Below are 18,919 nucleotides of genomic sequence, written 5' to 3'. Positions count from 1 at the left end.
GAATGTAAAATGCTATAGCCACCTTGGAAAACAATATAGCAGTTCCTCAAAAAATTAAACCTAGAATGACAGTAGGATCCAGCAATTCCGTTTCTGGGTGTACCTGTGTCCATAGCAGCATTCACAGTTGCTAAAAGGCAGAAGAAACCCAAATGTCTATCAGTGGGTGAGTGGGTAAACAAAATGTCCATACATATAATGAAATATCACTCAGCCTTAAAAGGAGGGAAGATCTGACACATGCTACAACATGGATGAGCCTCAAAGACACACGAAGTGAAATAGACATCACAAAAAGACATACTGTGTGATTTCATTTACATGAGATGTCTAAACTCAGAGCAAAATGGTGGTTGCTGCAGGCTAGAGAAAGGGGGAAATGGGGAGTTGTTTAATGGGTATAGAGTTTGAATTTTTCAAGATGAAAAACTTCTGGAAATTACTTGCACACAAATGTGAAAGTTCGTAACACTACTGAACTCTACATTTAAAAATGATTAAGATGTGGGGGGCGCCTGGGTGGCTCAGTTGGTTAAGCATCTGCCTTTGGCTCAGGTTGTGGTCTTGGGGTCCTGGGATCAAGACTGCATGGGCTCTCTGCTCAGCGGGGAGTCTCCTCATTCTCTTCCTCTCAAATAAGTAAATAAAATCTTTAGAAAAATGGTTAAGATGGGGGGGTGCCTGGGTGGCTCAGTCATAAAGCGTCTGCCTTCAGCTCAGGTCATGATCCCAGGGTCCTGGGATTGAGCCCCACATTGAGCTCCCTGCTCAGTGGGAAGCCTGCTTCTCCCTCTCCCGCTCCTCCTGCTTGTGTTCCCTCTCTCATTGAGTCTCTCTCTGTTAAATAAATAAATAAAATCTTTTTAAAATAGTGGTTAAGATGGTAAAATTTATGTGTATTTTACCACAATTTTTTTAAATGTAAACATTAAACTTTTTTAATGCAAGGTTTGAAGTTTTTGTTTATAAAAGCAATATGTTTACATGAAATGCAGTTTGGAACATGGCAGAGGAAATAATACCCCTCACTGTCCTTTATAACCTACTGGCATTCTTTGGCTCAATAGTGTTGTTGCTTAATTACTTTTTTAAAGAATCACATCTTTCCAATTAAGTCACTGATTTTGTAATTTTGAAGAGTTTGAATTTTGATGGCATATGTGCTGGGTTATTTTATGGACCAGTTCCTGCCGGGGACCCAAGGTGCCTGCCTTCTCTGGATCATATATTCAGATGGGGTTGGGAACAATAGAGTAGGCATTAACAGTTTCAAAATGTAACATTTCACAAAAATTATTAAAATGTGAAGAGTGAGAATTTACTGTATGGAAAGGTCCAAGGCCGTTTCATACCAGATTGCTCTGGGAAGGAACGGGTTGCTGAGAGGCAGCATGGTCAAGTTTCTCACTTTTGTGCAAGGCTTCAAAGCCGGTTTTCAGATTCTGGTCACAGCAAGCTACTCATTACTGTGTCCTCTGGCTAGCAGGCATTTGAATCATCATTAGCACCTATTTCTAATGTTTTTCCTCTGTGCCAGGCTTGGGCTGGATGGTCTAATGAAGACGAAGTTTCATAATTGACTAGTGGTTTGTGTTCTCATTAGTGTTCTCACTAAAATTTCACAGTGCAGTGCTCAGTGTTGTGAGAAAGGGAAGCAAGAGGCTCACTCAGAGAGGGAAGGGAAGGCCGGAGGGTCTAGTGATTTGGATTTTATCCTGTGGGTCATGCAGAGTCACTGAAGGGTTTTGAGCAGGAAATTAGATCACCCTAGTGTAGAAAATGGATGGGAGAGCCATGTGGGGGTAGGAGGTTGGAGTCAACTCGGGGTTAAAAAGGAACCCAGATTTCCAGCCTGGGCACTTGGGTGTACAGGGGGTGCCATTCATATTGTTTTGGCGCCTATGAATGGGGATGGGAACAAAAAATTTTATTGAACTGTTTGGTAAATTTTTTTTAAATTTAGAAATAAATTGAATTTTAACTTGAAGTTTTATGAAATTTCCTGAAAACATTTTTTTTAAAGATTTTATTTATTTATTTGACAGAGATCAGAAGGAGGCAGAGAGGCAGGCAGAGAGAGCAAGAGGAGGAAGCAGGCTCCCTGCTAAGCAGAAAGCCTGATTTGGGGCTCAATCCCAGGACCCTGGGATCATGACCTGAGCCGAAGGCAGAGATTTTAACCCACTGAGCCACCCAGACTCCCCTCCCTGAAAAGATTTTGATAGGTAGAGGCAACTGGGTGGCTCAGTTGGTTAAGCGTCTGACTTGATTTTGGCTTAGGTCATGAGATTAGCCCTGCTTCAGGCTCTGTGTTCAGTGGCGAGTCTTGAGATTCTCTCCCCCTCTGTCTCTCCCTGTGCTCTATTTCTAAAATAAATTAATCTTTTTTTAGTTTTTAAAGATTTTATGTATTTATTTGAAAGAGAGTGCAGGAGCATGGGGGTGGGGGTGGAGCAGAGGAAGAGGGAGAAGCATGAAGACAGGGAGCTTAGTCCCAGAACTCCAGAATCATGACCTGAGCCAAAGACAGATGCTTAACCAACTGATGCACCCCGGTGCCCCTAAAATAAATAAAGAAATCTTTAAAAAAAAAAAAAAAAAAAAGAGAGGCAACTTGGCAGGGGGAAAATGCCTAGATTTCAGGTCCTACAAAGTAGGTAACTCTGGATTAGTCAAAGGCATACTAAGCATGGGTGATTAGGGCACCTAACAAAGAATGAGAAAATATAAATTAATAAAATTATTTTATATTTTTAAAAAGCATTAAGTAATCACTTTGAGGGGAAAAGTGAAACGTTTTTGGCTTCCTGACATTGATTTTACAGTTTAGATTTCTCATTTTTCAAAATTCTATATTAGGGTTGGTGGGATGGAGGGTACCAGGCTTTTTCCAGTTCTTAAGTCCAAAGGTCTTAATCTGGATTCTGATCTGGGTTTTGCCTTTTATTGGCTGTGTGACCTTGCACAAGTTAGGGCTGGGTCTTGGTTTTGTCACCTATCACATGGGGATGACAATGCCTTCTAGGGTTGTTAAGAGAATTAAATAGGAGCTCTTATCAGAGAATGATTAATGTTTTTTTTTAAGATTTTTACAGGACCATATTTTATAATTAGGTAATTGTTTTCTTTCCACTTGGCAGTGTTAACTTGTGAGGGAATCTAGCTTTTAAGACAGTCTGCCTTTGCTGCCATTCTTTTAATATCCAGGGAGCTGATGGTGAGGCTCTCTAGAGGTATTCAGGGCATAAAACAGCTGCTGGAGAAAAACCTGGAGAAGTGGTGGGGGTGGGGCCCACCTCCTGCCTCCTCCACCTCCTCCTCTTTGCCCCAGTGGAGAGAGAGTCACTGAGAAGACTTGCACCTGCTGGGGCCTGCAGTGGAAACTATTCCCAGCTGGTGCCCCTCCCCAGGCTTAAGGAATGGCGATTGTATTACAGTTTATAAATCAGGCCTCCCCACTGTCTAAAGGGGAGAGGCCAAAATTCTTTGCCTAACATATAAGTCTCTCCACCCCCATGATACGTTCCCAGCCTCCATATTTAGCTCCATCTTCTTCCTAACTTGGGAGCTGCTTGTAGTCTTTGCACCACTGCCAAAAAAAGAGAGAGAGAGAGAGGGAAGGAGAGGAGGAGGGAGGAAGGAAGGAAAGAAAAGAAAGGAAAGAAAAAGAAGAAAAGTGACAACAAAACACCCAGGCTATTTCTTATTGCCATGCATTTATGATGCTAGTTGCTCTCTCTGGAACGCCCTCTTAACTTTTTTTTTAATTTTTATTTATTTATTTATCAGGACCCTCCCAAGTCCTGATCCCCATCTCTGACTCAGTCCCCAACACTGGGGCCAGAGAGCGAGGGCCCCTGCCCCTTCTACCTTTTAAGTAGAATATCTTCGTCTTTTAACACTCTGGAAGCATTCCCTTCATCACCTAGGCTGGTTAGAGACTTTCTCTGCCCTGAATTTCATCCATCGCAGTGCTGATCACATTATTATCATCTGTCTGTTGATGGCCTCCACTTTCCATAAGACTTGAGTTCCCGGACAATAGGGACCTGATTGGCTTCCTCTCTATCCTCAGGCCCCAGAGTGAGGCTGGGCACATGCTGGACTGGTTGCTGGTTGCTGAGGTGAACAGCACAGTGTGGCACCTTAGCAGCCTCAAGCCACCCCAAGACAAATCAGGCCCAGGCTCATCTTCATATCTAGGAACCGGTGTAAGCCATAAGGGTGTACTGTTGTTGAAACTGCTCATCAAGAGAAGTTCCTGTCTAAGCTGGAGCTGACACGTGATGGATTAATACTTTTTCAGGATGTGTTCAGGACAGTGTCTTTATTTTATTTTATATTTTATTTTATTGGATTTAGTTATTAATTTATTAGAGAGCAAGCACACAGAGGGAAAGAGAGGGAGAAGCAGAGGTCCCCACTGAGAAGGGAGCCCAATGAAGGGCTCGATCCCAGGAGCCCGGGATCATGACCTGAGCCAAAGGCAGACTCTTTTTTTTCTTAAAGATTTTATTTATTTATTTGACACAGGGAGAGAGATCACAAGGAAGCAGAGAGGCAGGCAGAAGGGGTGGGGGAGCAGGCTCCCTGCTGAGCAGAAAGCCGGATGTGAGGCTCAATCCTAGGACCCTGAGATCATGACCTGAGTAGAAGGCAGAGACTTAACCCACTGGGCCACCCAGACACGCAAGGCAGACTCTTAACTGACTGAGCCACCCAGGCGCCTCTTTATTTTATTTTTTTAAGATTGATTTATTTATTTTAGAGAAAGCACAAGCAGGAGAGGCAGAGGGAGGGAGAGAGAATCCCAAGCAGATTCCCTCCTGAGCACAGAGCCCAAAATGGGGCTCCATCCACGGCTCCAAGATCACAACCTAAACCAAAGTCAAGAGTCAGACACTCAACCAACTGAGCCACCCAGGCTCCCTGAAAATATAAATTTTAAATAAGCAACCCTCGGGAGATCCTTACTTGTGTTAAAGCAGATGATGCACTCAAGTGGTTCATAGTCTCAGCTCTGTGGTTTGGCACCATGACCCTCTGCCGTCTGGGCTCCACAGTTTCAGCTTTTCATATAGCAGTTCCAAAACATCTGCTTTTTCCCTCCTTGATACAAGCCTAGCCAATTCCTAATCCAATTCCTAATAGTCCTTCAACACTCAGCACAAATGTTACCTTCTCCAGGAAGCCTTCCTTGTTCCCCAGGGTCTATGGTGTTCTGACAATGCTTGTACTTCTTGTTTTTTTTTTTTTTTTTCAGTGGGTTTGGGACAGGCTGTAAGTGCCTCAAGGGTAAGGGTTATGTCTGACTGATCTCTATTCCCAGTGCCTAGTTGGAGATCTAGTACAGATAAGGTACAGAAAAAGTCTTTACTAAAGAAAACGGAAGGGACTCTGGGGCACAAGCTCCATCTTCCAGTGGATCCATTAAACATTAAAAGGTAGCATTTTAAAGAAGGATCCGGATTTAAAGCACTTCTCTGCCACATACAAATGTGTTATGCTACCTCTCTGATCCCCATTTCCTTATCACCAAAGCGGGGGTAATGTTTACTTATCAGGACTAATGTGAAGGTTGAAGGGTTAAATGAGATAAAGTAAGGGGGATGCCTAGTTTAATGCCTGGCACACTGTAATTGTGTAATGAGTCATGGGAGGACTGTCTTGTGGAAGTGGAGCCAGGCTTGTTCTGTACAGCTCCAGAGAGCAAAACTAGGCCCGATGGATGGAAGCTGCAAGGAGACAGATCTCAGAACTAGATGTGATGGATGGAACCCTTAGGAAGAGGTGAGCCTCCTATCACAAAGATATGCAAGCCAGCAGGAGATGCCCACCTGTCAGGGCTGATGCAGGGGAAACTGATTCTACATGAGGACTGGGGTCAGGGGTGAGTGTGATGAAAGATGGGGGAGCCTAATAAGGCATTTCCATTCAGCGCCTCTGTAATTCATTATCCATTCCACCAACATTGAGAAGGAGTTGAATGTGATGGGTGCTCAGTCATTTAGGAGCTCACGTCTACTATGTCCCAGATGCTCTCATCCTATCAGCAGCCCTCTGAGGAGCTCTCAGGCAAAGAAACTGAGGCTCAGGTAGGCAAAGTGACATGTGGAGATACAGACCCAGAGAGGAGTACAGCTGGAATGAAACTGGAGTCCTGCCTATCTCCTGATGCCTTTTCCACTTCCCGAGGCTGCCTCTCATCCAGAGGTTGAAAAGCTCTCTGCAGTCTCTGGGAGATCCCAAAACAGCATTCAGGGCCCTTCTGGGCACCAAATAGATGCTGATGAACAATAGTTAAAAGCCTGAAGTCAGCTTCAGGAGGACACGGTCTCCCTGCAGCATGCTCTGTGCCCCAAGGCTCTCTCCAGTCTGGGCCATGTGGAGGGCCCAGGAGAACATGCTGACGTCAGATCTCGCTGCTCACATAACCAGCCGAGCTGCCTGGGCCAGGGCTTTCTGAGGGAACTTGAAACCAGCTGAATTCCATCAGCTCCAAGAATAGCAGCTGACCCTACTCTCCTTGAGCCAGTGGCCTCCAAGCAGGTTCTAGGAGGCCCCAGCAGAGAGCAGACATGAGTGGCAGCACGCCCGGACTGTGAAGCTGCTCTGGGCTGGAGTAATTACAGCTACCTTCACTAAGGGCCCACTGTGTGCAGGACACCTGCAGGACAAGGGGACATCCAGGGATGTTTAGGAAGTATGAAACCCTTTTTACAGATGAGGAAATTGGGAGCTCAGAGATACTGAGACATTCCCCAAGATCACAACAGTATGTAGCAGAGCAGGATTCGAACCTGAGCTGCCTATGTCAGTGACCCTGCTTTTGCGGAGAGAGAGAATATTCTTGAGGTCTGAGAAGAATCTTGGGCAGAGGTGACAAACTGCGTTAGCTTTCAAAGTGATATTACTCCAGCAGGGTGGGGCCCAGGCGCTTAGAACGGCAAGATCAGAGAAGCAGTAGAGATGATGGAGAGGAGCTCCATTTGCTTGATCCTGATTCCTCTTCTATAAAATGACCTCACCCATATGGCAGGTGGAAAAGCATACACACAGACTTTGGAGCCAGGCAAATGTGGATTAGAATCCTGACTTGGGGGTGCCTGGGTAGCTCAGTGTATTAAGACTCTGCCTTCGTCTCTGGTCGTGGTCTCAGGGTCCTGGGATTGAGCCCCACATTGGGTTCTCTGCTCATCGGGGAGCCTGCTTCCCACCCCCATCCCCTGCCTGCTGCTCTACCTACTTGTGATCTCTCTCTCTCTCTCTCTGTCAAATAAATAAATAAAATCTTTATTTAAAAAAAAAAAAAAAGACCATTTAGAATCCTGACTGTGGCATTTTCTAACTAAAATCCTGGACAAATCACATCACTGCCTCTCTGAACTGTTTCCTCACTCATTTTTTCCACAAATGGCTTTTGAACACCTCCTATGTGCCGGGCATTATTCTAGCAGTTGGGGATAAATCATGGGGAAAAAAAAAAAAAAAAGACAAACATCACTACTCCTGTCAAGTTTAAATTCCAGAGTTCTGAAAAATTCTCTCATTAGATTGTCATGAAGATCAAACCAAGGAACGTACAGTGGTATAGTGTGTCTGTTAATGTAATGGTGTCTGGTGAATAATAAATGATCGATTTAATGATAGGATCATTATGATATGAGCATGCCTGGTCAGTGCTCAGTGAAAGAATACTTAATTTGATAGCGAATTCAACCATTTCACTTTAATAGACAGCAAAACAGAGACCAGAGAGGACATGAAATTCCTCCAGTTGCCCAGCAAGGCAATGATAGGCCCCTGGATCCTAATCTGTATCTGTACTACCATCCACTAAACCCATAGGGCTGCCTCCAACAAAGAGAGCCAAGGGGGGAAGTGGGCAGGTCGACTCTTACAGCCAGAGAGGTTCAAAGTAGACTTAGAGCTAATTGATGGACTGCAGAGCCCAAGTGGGCTTTAACTCTTCTGGTGCCAAATACTGTCTATGTTCCTCAGGAATCCTAGTAGCTTTCCAGGCTCTGTCTCTCAGGAGCGCACGGCTGGATGGACGGAAGGTAGGGTGGGTGGGGAAGAGCCAGAGAGACAGGATGCAACTCGGGCTGGTTTCATGCATGAGTCACTTGTGCGTTTTCATAGAGCTCCACACTTGGTTCAATGCTCTGCTGTTACAGCCTAAAAATTCTCAGTAACTTCTTAACAAGGAGCCCTGCATTTTCATTTCATTTCACTGGGCCCTACAGGTTATGTGGTTTCCTGATGTAGGTTCTGTGCTCTGGGGTGGGAGGCAGCAGCCCCCGACCTGCAGTGATCCTGGGGCTTGTCCGAGGTTTGTGGATCCCTATGGCCCAATGGCCGAGTCACCAACAGACAGGAAGGAGGCCAGATCAACCCTCTGCAGGTCTGGCCTATGACTGAAAATCTCTAACAGACTGGAATGGGGTAAGGAAGACAGGATTTCAGGAGATTCTGGGGGTAGAACTGGAACCCCCAGACGAGGGGAATGATCTGAGGCAGACTGCAGCTCAGTGTGAGAAAGTGTTTCCTAATAGTCAAAACATAATCATAATGTGTAAAATACACTTCAGTAAAGCTGTTACAAATATAGTCATAATAATGGCAGTTAACGTCAGCCGGGTGCTTACTGTGTGCAAGCAGTTATGCTAAGCCCTTTATTGAAAATATGAAGAATGGGGGCTCTTGGCTGGCTCGGTCAGTAGACCATGTGACTCTTGATCTTAGAGTCATGAGTTCAAACCCCACATTGGGCAAAGAGCTTATTTAAAAAGAAAAAGAAAGAAAGAAAGAAAGAAAGAAAGAAAGAAAGAAAGAAAGGAAGGAAGGAAAGAAATGAAGGCTAGTAGAGTGGTCAAGAACACAGGCCCTAGAACAATACTGCCTTGGTTCAGTCCTGGCTCCAACACTGATTGGCCGTATGATCTGGGGCAAATTACTTGACCTCTCTGTTTTTCCTTTTCATCACCTGGAAAATGGGGATAAGAATGGTACCTACCTCCTGATGTTATTTTTATTAAATGAGTTTACATATAGAAAACCCTTAGAACAGTGTCAGACACACTTTCTTTCCTCTTTGAGATTCTCAGGGAAATGTACGCTCTGCCTGGAGAAGGATTCAGGAACCCAGCTGCCTGGGATTTCTCACCAATTGTTGGCCTTGGCATAATTAAGTATTGAGTGTGTCTCACTCCGGGCCTTCTGAAATAATTGCCTGATCACTCCCTCCTTTCATCCTGTGGTCGCTGCCCAAGTTCCAGGCTCAGCATCTCTCTGGACTCTGAACTCAGCACCACTGTGTACTCGTCCTGGTCTCTCTCTCACACCTGCACAGCACTTCACAGTGTACAGAGCGTTTTCCCATTTGGTGGTTCACTGGTCTGTGCGGCTGTGTGGCAGACAGCTCAGTCCTTATGCCAGGCCTCTGAACAGACCCCCGGCTAGGCCGGGCTACCTGCCAAGACCAGCACAGACTGTAGGGAGGGGTGTGTGGTCTGGACACCGAGGGAGCTTGGTGAGCTATTACTCTCTAGCTGGTGTTTGGGGATCTTCCAAGTCAAGGAGTGGACCAAGAGGGACAAAACCCTCACCAGGGTGTCTTCATGGCTACTCACACTGAAGACCTCAGTCTCAGATCCAGTGTTTGGGGAGAAATCTCTGAAAGGAGACAGTCCCTCCACAACTCTAGAAGTTTAGAAATTATCCCTTCATGAAGTTGGAACTATAGAGGGCTAGGGTCCAAACCTCATCCCTGTCACAGAATATTTTTCCCAAATTGCCATCAACTTAATACCCAGGACTGCTGTAGGGCATATGGTGGAGAGCCAGCATATCCATATTTAACAACAACGAGAGCAAACACTCTGTACTAGGTATTCTTTCAAGTGGTTTATAAATATTAACTTTTAATTCTCACCACAGCCCTATGAGATGGGTACTATTTTTTTTAACTTACAGAAATTCAATTTTACTTGCTGTGAATAAAAAGAGACAGATGGGAAAAGAAAGACCAATAATATATTCAATATTATTTCACTCAGCATATTCCCTAGAATGGTGTGTTATGCGAGAGGTAAATCTGCTGTTCTTTCCATTGCTATCAGTTCCTACGTGCTTCATAAAATCCTTAGTGTGTGCACATTTTGCCACACTGAGTATGATTGTAGTGTTTAAGGCAAGCCAGTCTCTTCAGATATACCACCGAAGAAATAGCAGTTTGTTCTATTACTAGAGGTAAAATTGGCTCTGCTGTTGAGAGATGGTTCTGTACTTGGTGAAGGATTGAAAGCATTTCCAAGGATATTTTCATTATACATGATACCTTAGAATCTTACCTAGGTAAGATTGAGCATCCAACTCTTGATTTCAGCTCAGGTCATAATGTTGGGGTCCTGGGATCGAGCCTCATTTGGGGCTCTGTGCTCAACAGGGAGTCCGCTTGAGATTCTCTCTCTCCCTCTCCCTTTCTCTCTGCCCTTCCCCTACTCTCTCACACATAGTCTCTCTCTCTCTCTCTTTCTTTTTTTTTTTTTTTAAGATTTTATTTATTTATTTGACAGAGAGAGATCACAAGTAGGCAGAGAAGCAGGCAGAGAGTGGGGGGGAAGCAGGCTCCTTACTGAGCAGGGAGCCTCTCTTTTTCTAAAGTAAATAAATCTTGGGGCATCTGGGTGACTCAATTGGTTAAGTGTCTACCTTTAGCTCAGGTCATGATTCCAGGGTTCTGGGATTGAGCCCCAGATTAGGCTCCCTGCTCAGTAAGGAGCCTGATTCTCCCTCTCCCTCTGTCTACCCCACCCCCCACTGTCAAATATATAAATAAAATCTTAAAAATAAATAAATAGGGGCACCTGGGTGGCTCAGTCATTGGGTGTCTGCCTTTGGCTCAGGTCATGATCCCAGGGTCCTGGGATTGAGCCCCACGTAGGGCTCCCTTGCTTCTACCTCTCCCACTGCCCTGCTTGTGTCCCCTCTCTTGCTGCCTCTTTCTCTGTCAAATAAATAAATAAAATCTTTTTTTAAAAAGTACTTGATTAAAACAACATATGTAAATAAATAAATAGATCTTTTAAAAAATTTTTTTTCTAAAGATTATTTATTTATTTCAGAGAGAGAGTGCAAGAGAGCACAAGCAGGGAGGGGGCAGAGGGAGAAGGAGAAGCAGCCTTCCTACTGATCAAGGAGCCCGACTGTGGGGCTCAGTCCTAGGACCCCGGAGTCATGACCTGAGCCGACGCAGATGCTTAACCAACTGAGCCATCTAGGTGCCCTAAAACGAATAAATCTTAAAAAACAAAACAAAACAAAAATGGAGAAAGTGTCAGGCTAACTGACCCGAATTGGTATCTGTACTACAGAACACATCTCTGGGTCTGCCGTGAGGGAGCACTGTTGAGGCTATGGTCCATTACATCATTCTTTATGAGGATCTCTGGAGAAATTTTGTCTGGTCTTCATACCAAGAATAGTTGTATGTCCCCTAAAGAGTAAGTGGTTTGTTTTTATCTCATGAACACTGTGAACTGTGTAAGTGAACAGGTTTCCCTTTTTGCCTTGGCTGCTGGAAGTCTTAGAGCTAAATATGTGGGATACAAATTTAGCTGTGTAGGTCACTATGTTCTGCACTTTTTGCATCATTCCAGGCTCCACTTTGTCCCTAGCATGTTTTCTTTTTTTCAATCTTATCCCATCTTAAACTTAGATCTTGTTTTATTTTAAATGTCTTCCTGGATTAAGGCAGGGTAAAATTAAAGTTCTTACCTTAGAGTTCATGGGCCCTGCTGAGGGTCACTGAAAATCTGAAATGATATGCAAAATTTATATCTATATCTATATCTATATCTATATCTATATAAATATATATATATATAAAAATGTGGTATTTGAAAATGTTGGGTGGTGGTATGGAGGAATGTTGGTGGGGCAGAATATTGAATGGCAGAGAGAGGAATGTTGCAGGGGTGGAATGTCACCCATAATGAAATGTCAAGGTGATAGAATGCGGCATGCTGGAACATGAGTGTGTTAGAATATTAGTATGTTCTTTTTTTTTTAAGATTTTATTTATTTATTTGACAGAGATCACAAGTAGGCAGAGAGGCAGGCAGAGAGAGAGGGAAGCAGGCTCCCTGCTGAGCAGAGAGCCCGATGTGGGGCTCAATCCCAGGACCCTGGGATCACGACCTGAGCCTAAGGCAAAGGCTTAACCCACTGAGCCACCCAGGTGCCCCTAGAATATTAGTATATTCTGCAATGTTGATGGAACCAGGTCCTTAAAACACCTCCTTCTACATGTCCTGGCATCCTCCTTGCTTAGTTTTACCTCAGTGTTGGGCCTCTGATTCAGACTCTAACTCCCATATCCCCTCAGCTTAGTGCCCTATAAGGGCTCAGTAAAGACCCACTTGACTGCTAGCGCTTCTCATTTGTGGGTACCCGGTGGGCTCATGGGTTTCTGTCAACCTCACACTGAGATGACTTTTCCTTTCTGCATTTGTCCACTTTTCTTTGAGATTGTGTCTCAAATACCTTGCACATTCAAGACCCCCACAGACTACCTCATTCACTTCTGTGTCCTCAATGCCTGTGTCAGGGCCCGCCCAGAGAGCATACCAGTCTATGGCTCTTGTATGTCCTTTCTTCTAGGGTAGCCTGGCAAAGTTGTTGCCCAGAAAGCTACCTGCAGATGGGGCTCTGAGGATTGGAGTTCACTTTCTAGGGACATTAGACCGAAGGCAACTCAGGATCCTTGTAATTGGTTAGGAGCAGGGGAAGCCAGGTCAGAGTTAGCTGGGAGAGAGTTGAGCCTTCATTACCAAAGAAATTGGATGTAGAGACTAAATCCAGGAATTAGGATGGGACAGAGACTGATGTCTCTCAGCCTGGAGTTTAGAGTGGGAATAGAGGAGGAATTGGCGTAAGAACTGGGTTCCTGGGTGTTCTTTCCTACTTTTCTCCATCCACTCCCTCAGTTAGCTAACATTTGCTGAGGCCTCTCTGCAGCAGACTTTTCCATACCCTGGAGTGAACAGTCTTTAATGGAGGAGACAAGCCACAGCACATAGGCAGTGACAATCCAGTATGGTCACAGATGTGACATACATAGGAAAGCTGTAGCGGTTGTGGGAGACCAGGGTAGGTCCCAACCCAGCATAAGAATAAAAAAATTTTCCTAGAGGAATGCTATCTGAGCTGACTCTGGAAGGAGTCAGGAAGGAAGGAGGGGGCACCTGTGTGGTAGGAAGTTTGCCTCAAGGGCCAAGGCAGATGGAAATTCCCCCGTGTCTGGGTGTGGGCCTCAGATGAAGGTACTAATGATCACAGACTGTCCAGTTCTTGGGGCCACACGTGTTTGATCTGTTCAGGCCCAATCTAATTGCCTTCAGATACCTCCTCCCAACTCTTCTATTTTTTTTTTTTTTTAAGATTTTATTTATTTATTTGATAGAGAGATCACAAGCAGGCAGAGAGGCAGGCAGAGAGAGAGGAGGAAGCAGGCTCCCTGCTGAGCAGAGAGCCCGATGCGGGGCTCGATCCCAGGACTCCGAGATCATGACCTGAGCTGAAGGCAGCGGCTTAACCCACTGAGCCACCCAGGCGCCCCCTCCCAACTCTTCTAATAACCCACAAATTTAAGTCTGTATCAGTCCATTCCAACCAGGATGAGATAATTGGCTCTTAACGTTTGGAGACATTTCCTGATTATGAGAGAACAGGATTTTCTGGAGGTTCAAAGCCTCCTACTTCTCAGCCATCCTGCTGCTGTGTCCTTCCTTTTGGGCCCACACCAAAGCTGGGCCCTCATCCCAACAGCGGAGTGGGACATTCCTCCCCTTCTGCACTAGTTACATCAAGTTTAAAATGAGCTCCATAGCCGCGTGGGCAATTCTCACTAAACTGGGAGGCAAGAGAACTGTATTCATACCCTGGCCCTTGCACAGAGGATTCCCAGACAGCGCTGTGTGAGGGTGGGCAGGGCACTTCCTCTCTCTAGGCCTCAGCTTTCCCATCAGTAAAAAGAAAGAATGCAAAGACTCTGAGGCCTCTTCCTGCCGTGGCATTCTGTGTCTATGTTGAATCCTAAATGTCCTGCTTTAAGCCTGCTCCTTTGAGATAGAGGCCAGTGATAGAGCAGACCCTGGAAACAGGAGAACCTGGGTATGATTTGGGCTTTGACTTGCTTTGTGAGCTTGAAACAGTCACTTAAACTCTCTGAGCCCCTGTATTCTCATTTGGTAAACTGATGTGATACGTAACTCACAGGTTTTGTGAGGCTCCAATGAGCCAAAGGCAATATGGTGAGGATGGTGATGATGACGTCTGCATAGGAGTCAGTCCCTTGGTATAAACTACAGTTGTGAGTATTGCCAGGAAGGTAGGGGCCAGCTCCAGAGTCACAGGGAATGTGAACAAGTCTTTGAAAGCCTTCCCCACGGCCGAGCAAACATTCCCAGCAAGAGCCATGACTCAGGGGGAAAAGGGAATTAGTATTTGCTGACTACCTACATCCATTTGTTCCTTCCGTTCCTGTAAGCTGAGTGTTAGTGTACCCACTTATGGGCCAGGTGACCAGTAAGTAAACCCGTCAGAGACACGGTCTCTTCGTCCGTCAAATCTAACATTCTCTGACTCTAGATTGCTGAAGGCTTTGGTGAACATTGAGCACGTATGGCCCCCAGCATCCGGATACCTGGCTTATTTGGAGGAATTCCAAGCTATATGGAAGCTGAGGGGGGGCAGCAACTCTTTCCCTGACCCACGTGGGGCTGGACTGGGTCAAGTCCATGCCCCTCCCCTCACCCCCATCCCTGGGCCTTGAGTCCAGTGAGACTTAGGCAGAGAGATGAGGACAGAGATTACATCATGAGGCTGCAGTGGGCAGTGGTGAGCAGCACGTGGCCGTGTAGCATGAAGTGGAGTCTGTCCTAAACAGACAGTTCCTGCAGAGTACTTTGGCTGTGCCCAGCTACCCCTGATTCCTCCCTGGCTCTGAAGTCTCCTCGTCATTTCAGTGATCCAGCAGCCTTCCAGTAAAGCTCCTTTTTGCTTAGTTTAGCCAGAGATGGTTTCAGTTGTTTGCAACTGAGAATCCTGACTGGTATAGAATAAGCCATGTAACATGCCAGACACAGTGCCCAGCATATACTAAGCACTCAAAAAACCACACACACGCACGCATGCAGAAACAGGTTCAGAAAAGTAAAATGACCTGCCTGAGGTCACACCGCTAGGTGGTTGTGCTGGTACGGGGCTGACCATGAACATCATAGTGGTATATTGTATTTAGATATCACTTTACATCACGACACATCATTTTTGAACAATTTACTGTTGATACATTGTTCAGAAGCTTCAGAACACCCTGTGAGGCCCACAAGGCCAGAATATTCTCTTTAGACAGAGAGGAACTTACTAGCTCAATGTAGCCCTGTTAACAATCGTGGCCTGGGAGCCAGGTCCCAGGCCTGCAGCCCAGGGCTAGTGTCCTTGTGGTGTCCATGCAAATAAGCTCACGTGTGTCCAGGCTGCTGCAGCTACACACATAAATTCGTGGATACCTGCCACATTAGCGACCTGGGCTGAGTCAGCAGCTGCCTGTGAGGCCATCAGGAGGAACACCATGTACCAGAACCCGGAAGAAAGGAATGCTCCCGTAGCTACTATGCTAATGCTTGTAGGGGCCTAGGGGGATGGTGCTTGACCGTATGGGGTAAGGGAGGGGTGTCAGGTGGAGTCATCCTCAGTGGGGGCGTCCTCTGTTGGGCCTAATAATTGAGGGAGGTTTTGATTCCTGCAGTGTTGGCAGAGTGATTTAATTGGACCTAATGGGAGACTGTGTTTGATGAATATGGATAATACAGGTGATGAGGCCCCAAGAAAGCTGGCTGGAGAAAGGGTAGGAGCTGAAGACAGGTCTGATGGGAATTACGGTATGGTTCCACGGGTGAGCCCAAACAGACAGCAGGGACACCTGCTCCTCCCTGGAGGCCTAGAATGCTGACCTGGGTTTTCACCCTGCCTGGCCTTCAGACCTTGTCTTCGCACTTGCATGGAATCAGAGAATGTCAGACTCAAAGGGTTCTGAGATTAGAATCAGGTTTAGGATTCTAGAATCTAGACCTTTAGCATCACACATGTTAATCATAGAAAACTTCTGAATCTAACAATCTGACAATGGAAGGCCCTTGGGAAAAAATCTAGGTGATCCTTCTCCAACCTTCATTTAATAACAATAAATAACATCTGTTGAGCTTATCACAACTTCCAAAGTACTTTCACATCTGCACAGCTGTCACACAGAAGGGGGTGATACTCCACTTTCATGTTGAGTAATGTGCAGAAGAGACAAATGAGCAGGTTGGGACTGGAATCCAGCTTTGCAGGGTAAATTCTATTTTCCATATGCCAAGGTTTTGATACTCTTGTTTTATAGAATTACAGAAACACCTCTACTTGGCATACATTATGTGTCCAAATTCTCAGATGTTTATTGTGTATATTTTGCATGGTCCTATACTGTTTCTTAATGCATTCTGGAAAATTGCAATGCTCTAAGACGTGATTGTCTTTGCTGCATCAGCATAATCAGGGCGGCCACATTCTGCAATAGCTTTTTGGCAGGTTTTATCATCCAGCACTATTTCCGTTCACAAAGGACTTAACTTATCCAAGAATAGATTTGAAGTCACTAATGTAAAGACAGAACTTCAAGTCACTCCGGCTTTAGTCAGAACCTGTTCTGAATTTCTTAGAACAAAAAGCTAAACTACCAAAAATGCGGAAAGAAAAAAAAAAAAAAAGGAACAATAAGCCTCCTAGAGTAGGCGCGCGCCACCACACAAGAGTGGTTGTGGCGAGGCCGAGGGGCGCCTCAGGCAGGCCACAGGCCGGCTGCGGGCAGCCTCGGGCAGCCCCTCCCCTTCTCTGGGTCTCCGTTTTCCCCGATTTCCAACGGGGATAATAATTCCTGTCCTGGGGAAGCCTGGGAGCCCACGAGCCCTGGGGGAGATCGGCTGCCGCGGGAGAAAGAGCGGGGAGAGACGGAGGCGGGGGAGGGGCTCCGAACCGCGGGGAGCTGCTAGGGGCTTACGGTCTCCATGGTAACGCCCGGCAGCCGGGAGAGAAGGCGGGGTTTGAGAACCCTGGGCTGGAGGGTTTGAAAATGAAGGTTTCACAAAGGAAGCTCCCTCCTGGCTGGAGAATGGCCTCGTCCGAGATCGCTCAGTCCGCCCTCGAGCTGCCCTCGGCGCGGGCCGTGCGGTGGTTCCTGCCGCTGTCGCCGACGCGGAGCACGCGGCCGGGCCCGGGGACCGACGCTGGCAGCAAGTCAGGGGCAGGGCCGGCCTTGGAGCCCCGCTGTCCTGACCCCGAATCAGTGCCCTCCTCTGTACCAGAATGTTGTTTCTCTGAACCTTGGTTTCCCCAGCTGTATAATGAGACAGTTGAAGGGAAGAGATCTCCGAGGGCCCTTTGAGCTCTGACAGTGTTCAACGAAACTATTAGCAAACACACTGGAGATGGCGAGTCCTAAGATGAGGACTATGCGAGGGGGTGGGCATTGTCTGCTTTGTCTCTGGATCCTCCACCCCAGCAAATGGGGAGGCACGGAGTGGACGTCGGTGTTTGTGGAACGAGTATTTATGCGGACGGATACATTCATTCTTTGGTTGCACAAGGTTTAAAGCGTACCTGCTATGTGGCAGGCATTGTGATAGCTCAGAGAAAGGTTCAGTTGCTGAGACTGGAGAGTTCTGGAAGCTTTGTTGGAGAAGGAAGCCTGGGGCAAGGGAAAGGGGTGCTCAAGAGGGCACAGGTGAGGGAGAAGACTTGTGCCTTGAGCCGCCCAACTAAATGCTCTGATTTCATGTCCTGGGGGTTCCCAGACAAATATGATTTTTCCTCATCCTGTCTCCAGGAGGATGATTTCATTCTCAGGTTTCCTGCTGGGCAATGAGGTAGGCAACCAGGCGAAGACTCTTCTACAAAAAATTCAAAAAGCTCTGTTGAGGAAGAGGGTAGGGCATGTGGCCCCTGCTGGCTTCTCCTAGGAAGTCCCACTTCATTTATTTTTCTTTTGTGGTTGGCTTATTGGAGACGTGTGTCAAGGCCATGCCTCTTCTTCACCCCTCACCCGGTGTGGCAAAAAAGAATGATGAACCAGAACTTGAAACCTGGATTCAAATTCTGCCTATTTCCAGCTCAGTGTGTGGCCTTCCACAGGTTGTCTTCCTTTCCTGGTCCTAGTTTGCTAAGATAGGTAGATGGATGGATGGATAGATAGATAGGGATCTTCATAGCGATTTAATGAGAATGAAATGGGAAAATGGCTATAAAATCCTTCCTACCTCCCCACCAAAGTCATATTTATCATTTACTGTGAACCAGGCGTTTTACAAACATTATCTATACTCTGAACAACAATCCTGGAGTGTTGGTATTTATTATCCAAATTTAACACATAAGGAAACTTGCTACTCTTCTGGAGAAGTGCAGAAATTTGCCCAAGACCATATAGCTAGGAAACTACAGGGTCAGAATCTAGACCCCAGTGTTTCTGATCAAAGTGTAATTTTAACAGCTGATTCCTTGGAATCTTCATTTCTCCACCAAACGGCATTTATTGAGCATATACTGTGAGCTAGCTGGCAGCTGAGGATAGAATAAGGAATAAGAAACTACCATTCACGGGCACCTGGATGGCTCAGTGGGTTAAGCCTCTGCCTTCAGCTCAGGTCATGATCTCAGGGTCCTAGGATCAAGTCCCACATGGGGCTCTCTACTCAGCAGGGAGCCTGCTTCCCCCTCTCTGCCTGCTGCTCTGCCTACTTGTGATATCTCTCTCTCTGTCAAACAAAGAAACAAACAAACAAATAAATAAATAAAAGAAACTACCATTCGGGCT

The sequence above is a fragment of the Lontra canadensis genome, unplaced genomic scaffold (assembly GCF_010015895.1).
Source record: "Lontra canadensis isolate GAN:19392208 unplaced genomic scaffold, GSC_riverotter_1.0 scaffold148, whole genome shotgun sequence".
In the NCBI taxonomy this organism is placed as follows: Eukaryota; Metazoa; Chordata; class Mammalia; order Carnivora; family Mustelidae; genus Lontra; species Lontra canadensis.
The sequence above is the reverse complement of the archived record's forward strand: the minus strand, read 5'-3'. Positions refer to the sequence as shown.